The sequence below is a fragment of the Neomonachus schauinslandi genome, chromosome 5 (genome assembly GCF_002201575.2).
Source record: "Neomonachus schauinslandi chromosome 5, ASM220157v2, whole genome shotgun sequence".
Lineage (NCBI taxonomy): Eukaryota > Metazoa > Chordata > Mammalia > Carnivora > Phocidae > Neomonachus > Neomonachus schauinslandi.
In genome coordinates, this window is record NC_058407.1 from 22056756 (window position 1) to 22070160 (window position 13405).

Here is a 13405-nt window from a genome sequence, read left to right on the forward strand (position 1 = left end):
GAAGGAAGGAAGGAAGGAAGGAAGGAAGGAAGGAAGGAAGGAAGGAAAGGGATGGGATGGGATGGGAAGGGATAGAAAGGGAAGGGAAGGAGGGAGGGAGGGAGGGAGGAAGAAAGAAAGAAAGAAAGAGTTAATACTAAGCCAGAACTGCCAGTGCTCCAAGTCTCTAGTATAGGAAGAGGCATCCAACTCTCTGCTTTTTGAGAGAGTCCTGCAAAAAAAGGTTTGCCAGTGGGAATTGCTCAGCAAGCAGTAAGTAGGAATTGCTCGGGGGTAGAGTAAATGACCATGGATGCCCCCATCATCTCTGTGACCCTTCGCCTGGCAGGAGGCTATGTCACCACCATTGGAACAAAGTTCTGTGCTTTTAACTAGGAAGATCAGTCAACAGTTGTCCTAGCTACAGTAGATAAAGACAAGAAAAACAATCAGTTCAATAATGGGAAGGTGGATCCCACTGGGAGATACTTTGCTGGAGCCATGGCTAAGGAAATGGCCCCAGCAGTTCTGGAGTGGCACCAGGGGTCCCCATGCTCTCTTTTCCTGACCACCACATGGAAAAGTATTTTGACCAGGTAGACATCTACAATGGTTTGGATTGATCCCTAGACCACAAAGTCTTCTTTTATATTGACAGCCTGTCCTATTCTGTGGATGCTTTTAATTATGACCTGCAAACAGGAAAGATCTCCAACTGCAGAAGTGTTTACAAGCTGGAGAAAGAAAAATAAATTCCAGATGGAATGTGTATTGATGCTGAGGGGGTGCTCTGGGTGGCCTATTATAATGGAGGAAGAGTGATTCTTTTAGTTCCTAAGACAAGGAAAAGACTCCAGACTGTGAAGTTGCCTGTTGATAAAACAACTTCATGCTGCTTCACATGAAAGAACTACTCTGAAATGTATGTGACTGTGGGTTGAATGGACCCAAAGGGTATTCTGCAGCAGCCTGAAGCTGGTGGAATTTTCAAGATAACTGGCCTGGGGGTCAAAGGAATTCCTCCCTATCCCTATGCAGGATGAGTGGCCTTCTTTCCTACTGGAGGAACTTTGAAGACATGTAGAAAATTCTAGAGTTGAAATTTCAGTCTAGTTACAAAAAATTGAAGAAATTATATTATTAACAGGGTTAAATTTTTATTTACAATTTTTGAAAGGTAGAGCATTTTAGTAAGGGGGTGCAGGTAGCTTTGATAACACACTACAAGGCCTTCTGCAAAGGTAGTATAGAAATGTAAAGAATTGTTCAATCAGCCTATTTTTTAAATTATTTTTATTAATTCTATTTTATTATGTTTTGTTAGTCACCATACAGTAGTACATCATTAGTTTTTGATGTAGTGTTCCATGATTCATTGTTTGCATATAACACCCAGTGCTCCATGCAATATGTGCCCTCCTTAATACCCATCACCAGGCTAACCCATCACCCCACCCCTCCCCTCTAAAACCCTGAGTTTGTTTCTCAGAGTCTATAGTCTCTCATGGTTCATCTCCCCCTCTGTTTTCCAACCCCCTTCATTTTTCCCTTCCTTCTCCTAATGTCCTCCATGCTATTCCTTATGTTCCACAAATAGTTGAAACCATATGATAATTGACTTTCTCTGCTTAACTTATTTCACTTAGCATAATCTCCTCCAATCCCCTCCATTTGATATAAAAGTTGGGTATTCATCCTTTGTGATGGCTGAATAATATTCCATTGTATATATGGACCACATCTTCTTTAACCGTTCATCTGTTGAAGGGCATCGCGGCTCTTTCCTGTTTGGCTATTGCGGACATTGCTGCTATGAACATTGGGGTGCATATGGCCCTTCTTTTCACTACATCTGTGTCTTTGGGGTAAATACCCAGGAGTGTAATTGCTGGGTCATAGGGTAGCTCTATTTTTAAATTTTTGAGGCACCTCCACACTGTTTTCCAAAGTGGCTGTACCAACTTGCATTCCCACCAACAGTGTAAGAGGGTTCCCCTTTCTCCACAACCTCCCCAACATTTGTTGTTTCTTTCCCTGTCTATTTTTGCCATTCTGACTGGTGTAAGGTGGTATCTCAATGTGGTTTTGATTTGGATTTCCCTGATGGCTAATGATGATGAACATTTTTTCATGTGTCTGTTAGTCATTTGTATGTCTTCTTCAGAAAAGTGTCTTTTCATCTCTTCTGCCCACTTTTTGACTTGATTATTTGTTTTTTGGGTGTTGAGTTTGAGAAGTTCTTTATAGATCTTGGATACCAGCCCTTTATCTGTAGTGTCATTTGCAAATATCTTCTCCCATTCTGTGGGTTGCCTCTTGGTTTGGTTGACTGTTTCCTTTGCTGTGCAAAGCTTTTTATCTTGATGAAGTCCCAAAAGTTCATTTTTACTTCTGTTTCACTAGCTTCTGGAGATGTATCTTGAAAGAAGTTGCTGTGGGCAATGTCAAAGAGGTTACTGCCTATGTTCTCTAGGATTTGGATGGATTCCTGTCTCACATTGAGGTCTTTCATCCACTTTGAGTTTATCTTTGTGAATGGTGTTAGAGAATGGTCGAGTTTCATTCTTCTGCATGTGGCTGTCCAATTTTCCCAGCACCATTTATTGAAGAGACTGTCTTTTTTCCATTGCATGTTTTTTCCTGCTTTGTCAAAGATTATTTGACCATAGAGTTGAGGGTCCATACCTGGGTTCTCTATTCTGTTCCATTGGTCTATATGTCTGTGTTTGTGCCAGTACCATGCTGTCTTGGTGATCACAGCTTTGTAATATAGCTTGAAATCAGGCAACGTGATGCCCCCAGCTTTGTTTTTCTTTTTCAACATTTCCTTGGCGATTCGGGGTCTTTTCTGATTCCATACAAATTTTAGGATTGTTTGTTCCAGCACTTTGAAAAATGTCATTGGAATTTTTATCGGGATGGCACTGAAGGTATAGATTGCTCTGCATAGCATAGACATTTTAACAATGTTTATTCTTCCGATCCATGAGCACAGAATATTTTTCCATCTTTTTGTGTCTTCTTCAATTTCTTTCATGAGTGTTCTGTAGTTCCTAGAGTATAGATCCTTTACCTCTTTGGTTAGGTTTATTCCGAGGTATCTTATGGTTTTTGGTGCTATTATAAATGGAATCGATTCTCTAATTTCTCTTTCTACAGTTACATTGTTAGTGTATAAGAAAGCAACTGATTTCTGTGCATTGATTTGTATCCTGCCACATTACTGAATTTCTGTATGAGTTCTAGTAATTTAGGGGTGGGGTCTTTTGGATTTTCCACATAAAGTATCATGTCTGCCGAGAGAGAGTTTGACTTCTTCTTTGCCAATTTGAATACATTTATTTCTTTTTGTTGCCTGATTGCTGTTGCTAGGACTTCTAGTACTTTGTTGAACAATAGTGGTGAGAGTGGGCATGCTTGACATGTTTCTGATCTTAAGGGAAAAGCTCTCATCTTTTCCCCACTGAGGATGATATTTGCTGTGGGTTTTTCATAGATGGATTGTATGAGATTGAGGAATGTTCCCTCTATCCCTATATTTTGAGGAGTTTTAATCAGGAAAGGTTGCCGTATTTTGTCAAATGCTTTTTCTGCATTAATTGAGAGGACCATATGGTACTTCTCTCTCCTCTTATTAATGTGTTCTATCACATTAATTGATTTGTGAATATTGAACCACCTTGCATCCCGGGGATAAATCCCACTTGGTCGTGGTGGATGATCCTTTTTAATGTATTGTTGGATCCTATGAGCTAGGATTTTGGAATCCATATTCATCAGGGATATCAGTCTGAAATTCTCCTTTTTGATGGGGTCTTTGCCTGGTTTGGGGGTTAAGGTAATGCTGGCCTCATAGAATGAGTCTGGAAGTTTTCCTTCCGTTTCTATTTTTTGAAACAGCTTCAGGAGAGTAGGTCTTATTTCTTTCTTGAATGTTTAGTAGAATTCCCCAAGGAATCCATCAGACCCTGGACTCTTATTTTTTGGGGAGGTTTTTGATCACTGCTTCAATCTCGTTACTGGTTATTGGCCTATTCAGGTTGTCAATTTCTTCCTGTTTCAGTCTTGGCGGTTTATAGTTTCCAGGAAGGCATCCATTTCTTCCAGCTTGCTTAATTTATTGGCAATATAGTTGTTGATAATAATTTCTAATAATTGTTTCTATTTCCTTGGTGTTAGTCATGATCGCTCCCCTTTCATTCATAATTTTATTAATTTGGGTCCTTTCTCTTTTCTTTTGGATAAGTCTGGCCAGTGGTTTATTGATCTTATAATTCTTTCAAAGAACCAGCTTCTAGTTTCATTGATCTGACCTACTGTGTTTCTGGTTTCTAATTCATTGATCTCTGCTCTAATCTTAATTATTTCTCTTCTAATGTGTGGCTTAGGCATCATTTGTTGCTTTTTCTCTAGTTCTTTAAAGTATAAAGTTAGTTGGTGAATTTGGGATTTTTCTATTTTTTTGAGTGAGGCTTGGATGGCTATGTATTTCCCCCTTAGGACCACCTTTGCAGTATCCCATAGGTTTTGGACCGATGTGTTTTCGTTCTCATTGATTTCCATGAATTGTTTAAGTTCTTCTTTGATTTCCTGGTTGACCCAAACATTCTTGAGCAGAGTGGTCTTTAGCTTCCAAGTGTTTGAATTTCTGCCAAACTTTTTCTTGTGATTGAGTTCCAGTTTTAAAGCATTATGGTCAGAGAATATGCAGGGAATAATCTCAATCTTTTGGTATCAGTTGAGACCTGATTTGTGACCCAGTATGTGGTCTATTCTGGAGAAAGTTCCATGTGCGCTCGAGAAGAATGAGTATTCTGTTGTTTTAGGGTGGAATGTTCTGTATATATCTATGAGGTCCATCTGGTCCAGTGTGTCATTCAAAGCTCTTGTTTCTTTGTTGATTTTCTGTTTAGATGACCTGTCTATTGCTGAGAATGGAGTATTGAGGTCTCCTACAATTAATGTATATTGTTATCAATATGACTCTTTATTTTGGTTAGCAGTTGGTTTATGTAGATGGCTGCTCCCATGTTGGGGGCATAGATATTTACAATTGTTAGATCTTCTTGTTGGATAGACCCTTTAAGAATTATATGGTGTCCTTCTGTGTCTCTAACTACAGTCTTTAGCTTAAAATCTAATTTGTCTGATATAAGAATTGCTACCCCAGCTTTCTTTTGAGGTCCATTGGCATGGAAGATGGCTCTCCAGACTTTCAGTCTGAATGTATCTTTAGGTTCAAAATGAGTCTGTTGTAGGCAGCATATGGATGGGTCCTGTCTTTTTATCCAGTCTGCAACCCTGTGCCATTTTATGGGAGCATTTAGGCCATTCACATTGACACTGATTATTGAAAGATATGAATTTATTTTCCTCATGTTGCCTGTGAAGTCCTTGTTTCTATAGATTGTCAATATAAATATCTGTTCTATATTACTTGGAGTCTTTCTCCTTTTATAGAACCCCCCCTTAATATTACTGGCAGGGGGCACCTGGGTGGCTCAGTTGGTTGAGCAACTGCCTTCGGCTCAGGTCATGATCCTGGAGTCCCAGGATCGAGTCCCGCATTGGGCTCCCTGCTCAGCGGGAGGTCTGTTTCTCCCTCTGACCCTCCCCTCTCTCCTGCTCTCTCTCTCTCATTCTCTCTCTCAAATAAATAAATAAAATCTTTAAAAAAAAATATTACTGGCAGGGCCAGCTTAGTGGTCACATATTCTTTCAGTTTCTGCCAGTCATGGAAGCTCTGCATCTCTCCATCCTTTCTAAATGACAGCCTTACCAGATAAAGTATTCTTGGCTGCATGTTCTTCTCATTTAGTACCCTGAATATGTCTTGCCAGCCCTTTCTGGCTTACCATGTCTCTGTGGATAGGTCTGACGTTATTCTGATATTCCTCCCTCTGCACATAAGCAATCTCTTCCCCCTAACTGCTCTTAAGATGGTTTCCTTGGTTCTAAGATTTGAGAGTTTTACTATTACATGCCAGGGTGTTGGTCTGTTCTCCTTGATCTTGGGAGGGGTCCTCTCTCCCTCTAGGACACAAATGTTTGTTTCATTCCCCAGATAAGGGAAGTTCTCAGCTATGATTTGCTCAAATATATCTTCTAGTCCTCTCTCTCTCTCTCCCCACCCCCTCAGGGATCCAAATAATTCTGATATTGGAACGTTTCATGGTGTCACTTATTTCTCTAATTATGTTTTTGTGGATTTTAAGCTGTTTCTCCCAAGCCTCCTCATTTCGCTCTTTTTTATCAATTTGTCTTCTAGATCACTAATTCGTTCTTCTGCCTCATTTACCCTAGCTGTTAGAGTATCTAGATTAGGTTCGATCTCATTGATAGCATTTTTAAGTTCTGCCAGTTCAGCTCTCATTTCTGCCCTTAGAGACTCTATTTGGCCATTAATCAATTTCTCCATTCTAGCTATCATCTTCATAACTGTTATCCTGAAGTATATTTCTGACATCTTGCTTATATCTATATCTATTTGTAAATCTGTGGCAGAAGTCATTTCTCTGAGTCTTTCCTATTTTGGGGGTTCCTCCTCTTAGTCATTCTGTTGAGAGGTGGTTGAGGGAATTTACAGAGTCCAAATTACTGGCCACAACCCAAGCAAGATGCACCTTTTTATAGGGACCTTAGGGTTGTCCGCCTCTTGTTCTCCCAGCCTGTCTTGTAGGGGAGGGGCCTGCCACACTGTTACTCAGGCAACCCTGTTTGGGCAGAGTTGCCCTGCCCCCTGTGGGGGGGGGATGGCTCAGTGAAACCAGTTTTTTGGGGCTTTTGTTCTCTGGCACTTTTCCCTGGTGGCTTTCCATGTCTATTCCGAGAGTCAAAGCAGAAGAGACCATTTCCAACCCTCTGCCTCAGAACAGTGAGATCGCAGTCTGTTCTTCAGTGAGCTCTCCAGGCCACACTGTCTCCATTTCTGTCTGTGCTGCTAAAACCACAGCATCCTGAGTTGTATGCCCCACAGTAGCACTCCCAGCCCTTGCTTCCAGGTCCAGGCATGTCTCTGCCCTTTGTGCTTCTAAAACTGCCAGCTGCCCCCAGTTTGCACACACGCCCCCCGCAGTTTCAGGTTTCCATCCAGGGGTCTGCCCTAAAGTCCTTTCCCTGCTGCTACTGGTCTGTGAGCCTGTGCCCCATCCCCAGCACAGGAGCCTTTTGCACTCCTTTGTTATTTCACCTTCCTGGTGCCAGCACTTATAGCAGCTCCCTCCCCCTTCTATTTATCTTCTGCTATCTGCCCACAGAATCAGGGCTCCCTGCTTCATAACTTGAAACCAACTGCCAGCAATATTCTGTTTGTAGAGATCCAGGTATATCTTCTTACATCTCAGGCTGATTTCGTGGGTGTTCAGAGTGGTCTAGTAGATATCCAGCTCAATTCAGGGGACCAGTTGGAATAGGGTCCCCTACTCCTCTGCCATCTTTGCCCCAATCCTCCTCAATCAGCCTCTTGATTCTTTGCAAATTGCTAGAAAGGGAAGGGTGGGGACCATATCTGTTCAGCATTCCGTACTTTTCATACCTAAAGCATCAAAAAACCTAATAAATAATGACCTAGTACTGAAAAAATAATTTAAAAATTAGAAAGAGCTAATACCTATTCTTCTCAAATTACTCCAAAAATTAGAAGAGGAAGGAAAACTTCCAAGTGCATTCTATGAGGCCAGCATTATCCTGATACCAAAACCAGAAAAACATTACAAAAAATAAAACTGCAGGCCAGTATCTCTGATGAACACTGATGCACAAATTCTCAACAAAATATTAGCAACCAAATTCAGCAATACTTAATAAAATCATTCACCAAGATGAAGTGGAATTTCTTCCAGGGATGCAAAGGTGGTTCAGTATTTGCAAATCAATCAGTGTGATACATCACATTACAAAGAGGAAGGATAAAAACCATATGATCACCCCAACAGATGCAGAGAAAGCATTTGACAAAATACAATATCCATTCATGATAAAAACTTTCAACAAAGTTGGTTTAGAGAGAACATACCTCAACATAACAAAGGCCATATATAGAAAACCCACAACTAACATTATCCTTAATAGTGAAAAACTGAGAGCTTTTCCTCTAAGATCAGGAACAAGACAAGGGTGTTCACTCTCAGTACTTTTATGCAACATAGTACTAGAAATCCCAGCTGTAGCAATCTGACAAGAAAAAAGTAATAAAAGGCATCCAAATTGGTAAGGAAGAAGTAAAACTGAATATTAAAGGAGATCCTTTGAGCAGACAGAAAGCCCAAAGATAACAAAGGCCAGAAAGGAACAGAGACAATCTATAGGAACAGTGATTTTTACAGGTAATACAATGGCACTAACTTCAAATCTTTCAAAACTACTCTGAATGTAAATGTACTAAATGTGCAAATCAAAAGACAATAGGGTAAAAGAATGGATAAAAAAAACAAGACTGATCAATATGCTGCTTACAAGAGACTCATTTTAGACACAAAGACACCCCCAGATTGAAAGTGAGGGGGTGGAGAACAATTTATCATGACAATGGACATCAAAAGAAAGCTGGAGTAGCCATCCTTATATCAGAAAAACTAGATTTTAAACCAAGTAAAGAAGAAGAGATGAAGAAGGACACTATATCATAATAAAAGGGTCTATCCAACAAGAAGATCTAACAATTATAAATATTTATGCCCCTAACTTAGGAGCAGCCAATTATATAAACCCATTAATAACAAAATGAAACAAACTCATTGATAATAATACAAAATAGTAGGGGACTTTAACACCCCATTCACAGCAGTGGACAGATCATCCAAGCAGAAGATCAACAAGAACAAGGGCTTTGAATGACACACTGGACCAAATGGACTTCACAGATATATTCAGAACATTTCATCCTAAAGCAGCAAAATGCACATGGAGCATTCTCCAGAATAGATCACATCACAAATCAGGTCTCAACTGGTACAAAAAGATTCAGATTATACCATGCATATTTTCAGACCACAATGCTTTAAAACTTGGTTAACTACAAGAAAAAATTTGGAAGGATGACAAATACATGAAGGTTAAAGAGTATCCTACTAAAGAGTGAATCGGTCAACCAGGAAATTACAGAAGAATTTTAAGAAAGACATGGAAGCAAATGAAAATGAAAACATGACAGTTCAGAACTTTTGGGATGCAGCAAAGATGGCCCTAAGAGGGAAGTATATAGCAATAAAGGCCTTGCTCAAGAAACAAAAAAATCTCAGTGCCTGAGTGGCTCAATCAGTTAAGCATCTGCCTTCGGCTCAGGTCATGATCCCAGGCTCCTGGGATAGAACCCCATATCAGACTCCATGCTCAGCGGGGAGCCTGCCTCTCCCTCTCCCTCTGCCCCTCGTGCTTTCTCTCACTTTCTCTCAAATATATAAACAAATAATTAATAAATAAATAAATAAATAAAATCTTAAAAAAAAGAGTGTACCAGTTTGTATTCCCACCAACAGTGTAAGAGGGTTCCCCTTTCTCCACATCCTCACCAACATTTGTTGTTTCCTATCTTGTTAATTGTTGCCATTCTAACTGGTGTAAGGTGGTATCTCGTTGTGGTTTTGATTTGTATTTACCTGATGGCTAGTGATGTTGAATATTTTTTCATGTGTCTGTTAGCCATTTGTATGAAAAAAAAAAAAGAAAGAAACAGGAAAATCCCAAATACACAACCTAACATTACACCTAAAGGAGCTGGAAAAGGAACAACAAATAAAGCCTCAATTCAACAGGGGAAGAGAAATAATAAAGATTAGAGCAGAAATCAATGAAATAGTAATAAAAAAAATAGATCAACGAAACTAGGAGCTGGTTCCTCAAAAGAATTAATAACATTGATAAATCCCTAGCCAGACTTATCTAAAAGAAAAGAGAAAGGACCCAAATAAATAAAATTATGAATGAAAGAGTAGAGATCACAACAAACACCAAAGAAATACAAACAATCATAAGATATAGTAACAATTATATGCCAACAAATTAGGCAATCTGGAAGAAATGGATGAGTTCCTAGAAACATATAAACTACCAAAATTGAAAAAGGAAGAAATAGAAAACCTGACAGGCCCAGAATCAGCAAAGAAATTGAATCAGTAATAAAAAACCTCCCAACAAACAAGAGTCCAGGGTTAGATGGCTTCCCAGGGGAATTCTACCAAACATTTTTTTTTTTTTAGCAATTTTTTTTTAAAGATTTTATTTATTTATTTGAGAGAGAGAATGAGAGACAGCACAAGAGGGAAGAGGGTCAGAGGGAGAAGCAGACCCCCTGCCGAGCAGGGAGCCCGATGCGGGACTCGATCCCGGGATTCCAGGATCATGACCTGAGCCAAAGGCAGTCGCTTAACCAACTGAGCCACCCAGGCGCCCCTACCAAACATTTAAAGAAGAATTAATATCAATCCTTCTGAAACTGTTTCAAAAAATGGAAATGAAAGGAAAACTTCCAAACTCTTTCTATGAGGCCAGCATTACCTTGATCCCAAAACCAGACAAAGACCCCACCAAAAAGGAGAATTACAGACCAATATCTCTGATGAACATGGATATAAAACTTCTCAGCAAGGTACTAACTAATAGGATCCAACAGTATATTAAAAGGATTCTTCACCATGACCAAGTGGGATTTATTCCTGGGCTGCAAGGGTGCTTCAGTATCTGCGAATCAGTGTAATACATCACATTAATAAAAGAACGGACAGAAACCATAGGATACTCTCAATAAATGCAGAAAAAGCATTTGACAAAATACAGCATCCTTTCTTGATAAAAACTCTTCTTAGTGTAGGGATAGAGGGAACAGACCTCAATATAATAAAAGCCATGTATGAAAAGCCCACAGTGAATATCATTTTCAAGGGGAAAAACAGAGAGCTTTTCTCCCTAGGTCAGGAACACGACAGGAATGTCCACTCTCACCACTGTTGTTCAACATTGTACTAGAAGTACTAGCCTCAGCAATCAGACAACAAAAAGATATAAAGGGCATCTGAATCAGCAAAGAAGAAGTCAAATTTTCACTCTTCACAGATGCCATGATACTCTGTGTGGAAAACCCAAAAGACTCCACCCCAAAATTGCTAGAACTCATGCAGGAATTCAGCAAAGTGGCAGGATATAAAATCGATGCACAGAAATAAGTTGCATTTCTATACAATAACAAAGAGACAAAAGAAAGAGAAATCAAAGAATGGATCACATTTACAATTGCACCCAACACCATAAGATACCTAGGAATAAGTCTAACCAAAGAGGCAAAGGATCTATACTCTGAAAACTCTAGAACACTTATGAAAATAATTGAGGAAGACAAAAAGAAATGGAAAAACATCCATGTTCATGGATTGGAAGAACAAATATTGTTAAAATGTCTATGCTACCCAAAACAATCTACACAATCAATGCAATCCCTATCAAAATACCACCAACATTTTGGTATTAAAGAGGGCACGTTCTGCATGGAGCACTGGGTGTTATACACAAACAATGAATCATGGAACACTACATCAGAAACTAATGATGGAATGTATGGTGATTAACATAACATAATAATTAAAAACATTAAAAAAATAAAAATACCATCAGCATTTTTCACAGAGCTAGAACAAACAATCCTAAAATTTGTATGGAAAAGACCCTGAGTAGCCAAAGGAATGTTGAAAAAAGAAAACCAAAGCTGGAGTCATCACTTCAAGCTGTGTTACAAAGTTATAATCATCAAGACAGTATGGTACTGGCAGAAAAACAGACACATAGATCAATGGAACAGAATAGAGAACCCAGAAATGGACCCTCAGCTCTATGGTCAACTAATCTTCGACAAAGCAGGAAAGAATATCCAATGGAGAAAAGACAGTCTCTTCAACAAATGGTGCTGAGAAAATTGGACAGCCACATGCAGAATGAACCTGGACCACTTTTTTATACCATACACAAAAATAAACTCAGAATGGATGAAAGACCTAAATGTGAGACAGGAATCCCTCAAAATCCTAGAGGACAACACAGGCAGCAACGTCTTTGACCTAGGCCACCGTGACTTCTCGCTAGACACGTCTCCAAAGGCAAGAGAAACAAAAGCAGAAATGAACTATTGGGACTTCATCAAGATAAAAAGCTTTTGCACAGCAAAGGAAATAGGCAGCCTATGAATGGGAGAAGATATTTGCAAATGTCTTTTCAGATAAAGGGCTAGTAATCAAAACCTATAAAGAACTCAAACCAACACCCAAAAAACAAATAATCCAGGCAAGAAATGAGCAGAAGACATACACAGACATATCTCTAAAGAAGACAGACAAATGGCCAACAGATACATGAAAAAATGCTCCATGTCACATCAGGGAAATACAAATCAAAACCACAAGGAGACACCACCTGACACCAGTCAGAATGGCTAAAATTAACAACTCAGGAAACAACAGATGTTGGGGAGGATGCAGAGAAATGGGAACCCTCTTATGCTGTTGGTAGGAATGCAAACTGGTAGATCCACTCTGGAAAGCAGTATGGAGGTTCCTCAAAAAGTGAAAAATAGAGCTACCTTATGACCCAGCAATTGCACTACTAGGTATTTATCCAAAGGAAACACACATCGTGATTCAAAGGGTCACATGCACCCCAATGTTTATAGCAGCAATGTCCACAATAACCAAAATATGGAAATAGGCCAGATGTCCATCAACAGATGAATGGATAAAGAAGATGTGGTAATATGTATATATTCCATATATATCACATATATATAATGGAATATTACTCATCCATCAAAAAGAATGAAATTTTGCCATTTGCAATGACATTGATGGAACTAGAGGGTATTATGCTAAGTGAAATAAGTCAGTCAAAGAAAAATACCGTATGAGTTCATTCATGTGTGGAATTTAAGAAACAAAGAAGATAAACATAGGGGAAGGGAAGGAAAAATAAAATAGCAGGAAAACAGAGAGGAAGGCAAACCGTAAGAGACTCTTAACTATGGAAAACAAACCTGAGGGTTGCTGGAGGGGAGATGGGTAGGGGGATGGGGTAATTGGGTGATGGGCATTAACAAGGGCACTTGAAGTAGTGAGCCGTGGGTGTTGTATGCAACTGATGAATCACTAAATTCTACCTCTGAAACTTGTAATACAGTATATGTTAATTAAATTAAATTTTAATTTTAAAAAAATGTCAAAAAAATTAAAAATTTTAAAAAGTAGTAAAACTGTCACTATTTGCAGCTGACATGATACTATATATGGAAAAGCCTAAATACTCCAACAAGAAACTCTTAGAACTGATAATTGAATTAAGTAAATTTGCAGGATATTAAATTAATATACAGAAATCTGTTATGTTTCTATGCACTAATAACAAAGTTGCAGAAATAGAAATTAAGAAAGCAATCCCATTTACAATTATACCA

The 13405-nt window shown here is 39.0% G+C and overlaps 1 protein-coding gene and 1 pseudogene across 5 annotated transcripts in view; both read left to right on the plus strand.

Moving 5' to 3' along the window:
• The window catches only part of ANKS1B (ankyrin repeat and sterile alpha motif domain containing 1B), a 1116839-nt gene that overhangs the window by 507233 nt on the left and 596201 nt on the right, over nt 1-13405 (plus strand). The window lies entirely within an intron of this gene.
• LOC110577893 lies at nt 274-1045 on the plus strand (annotated as a pseudogene).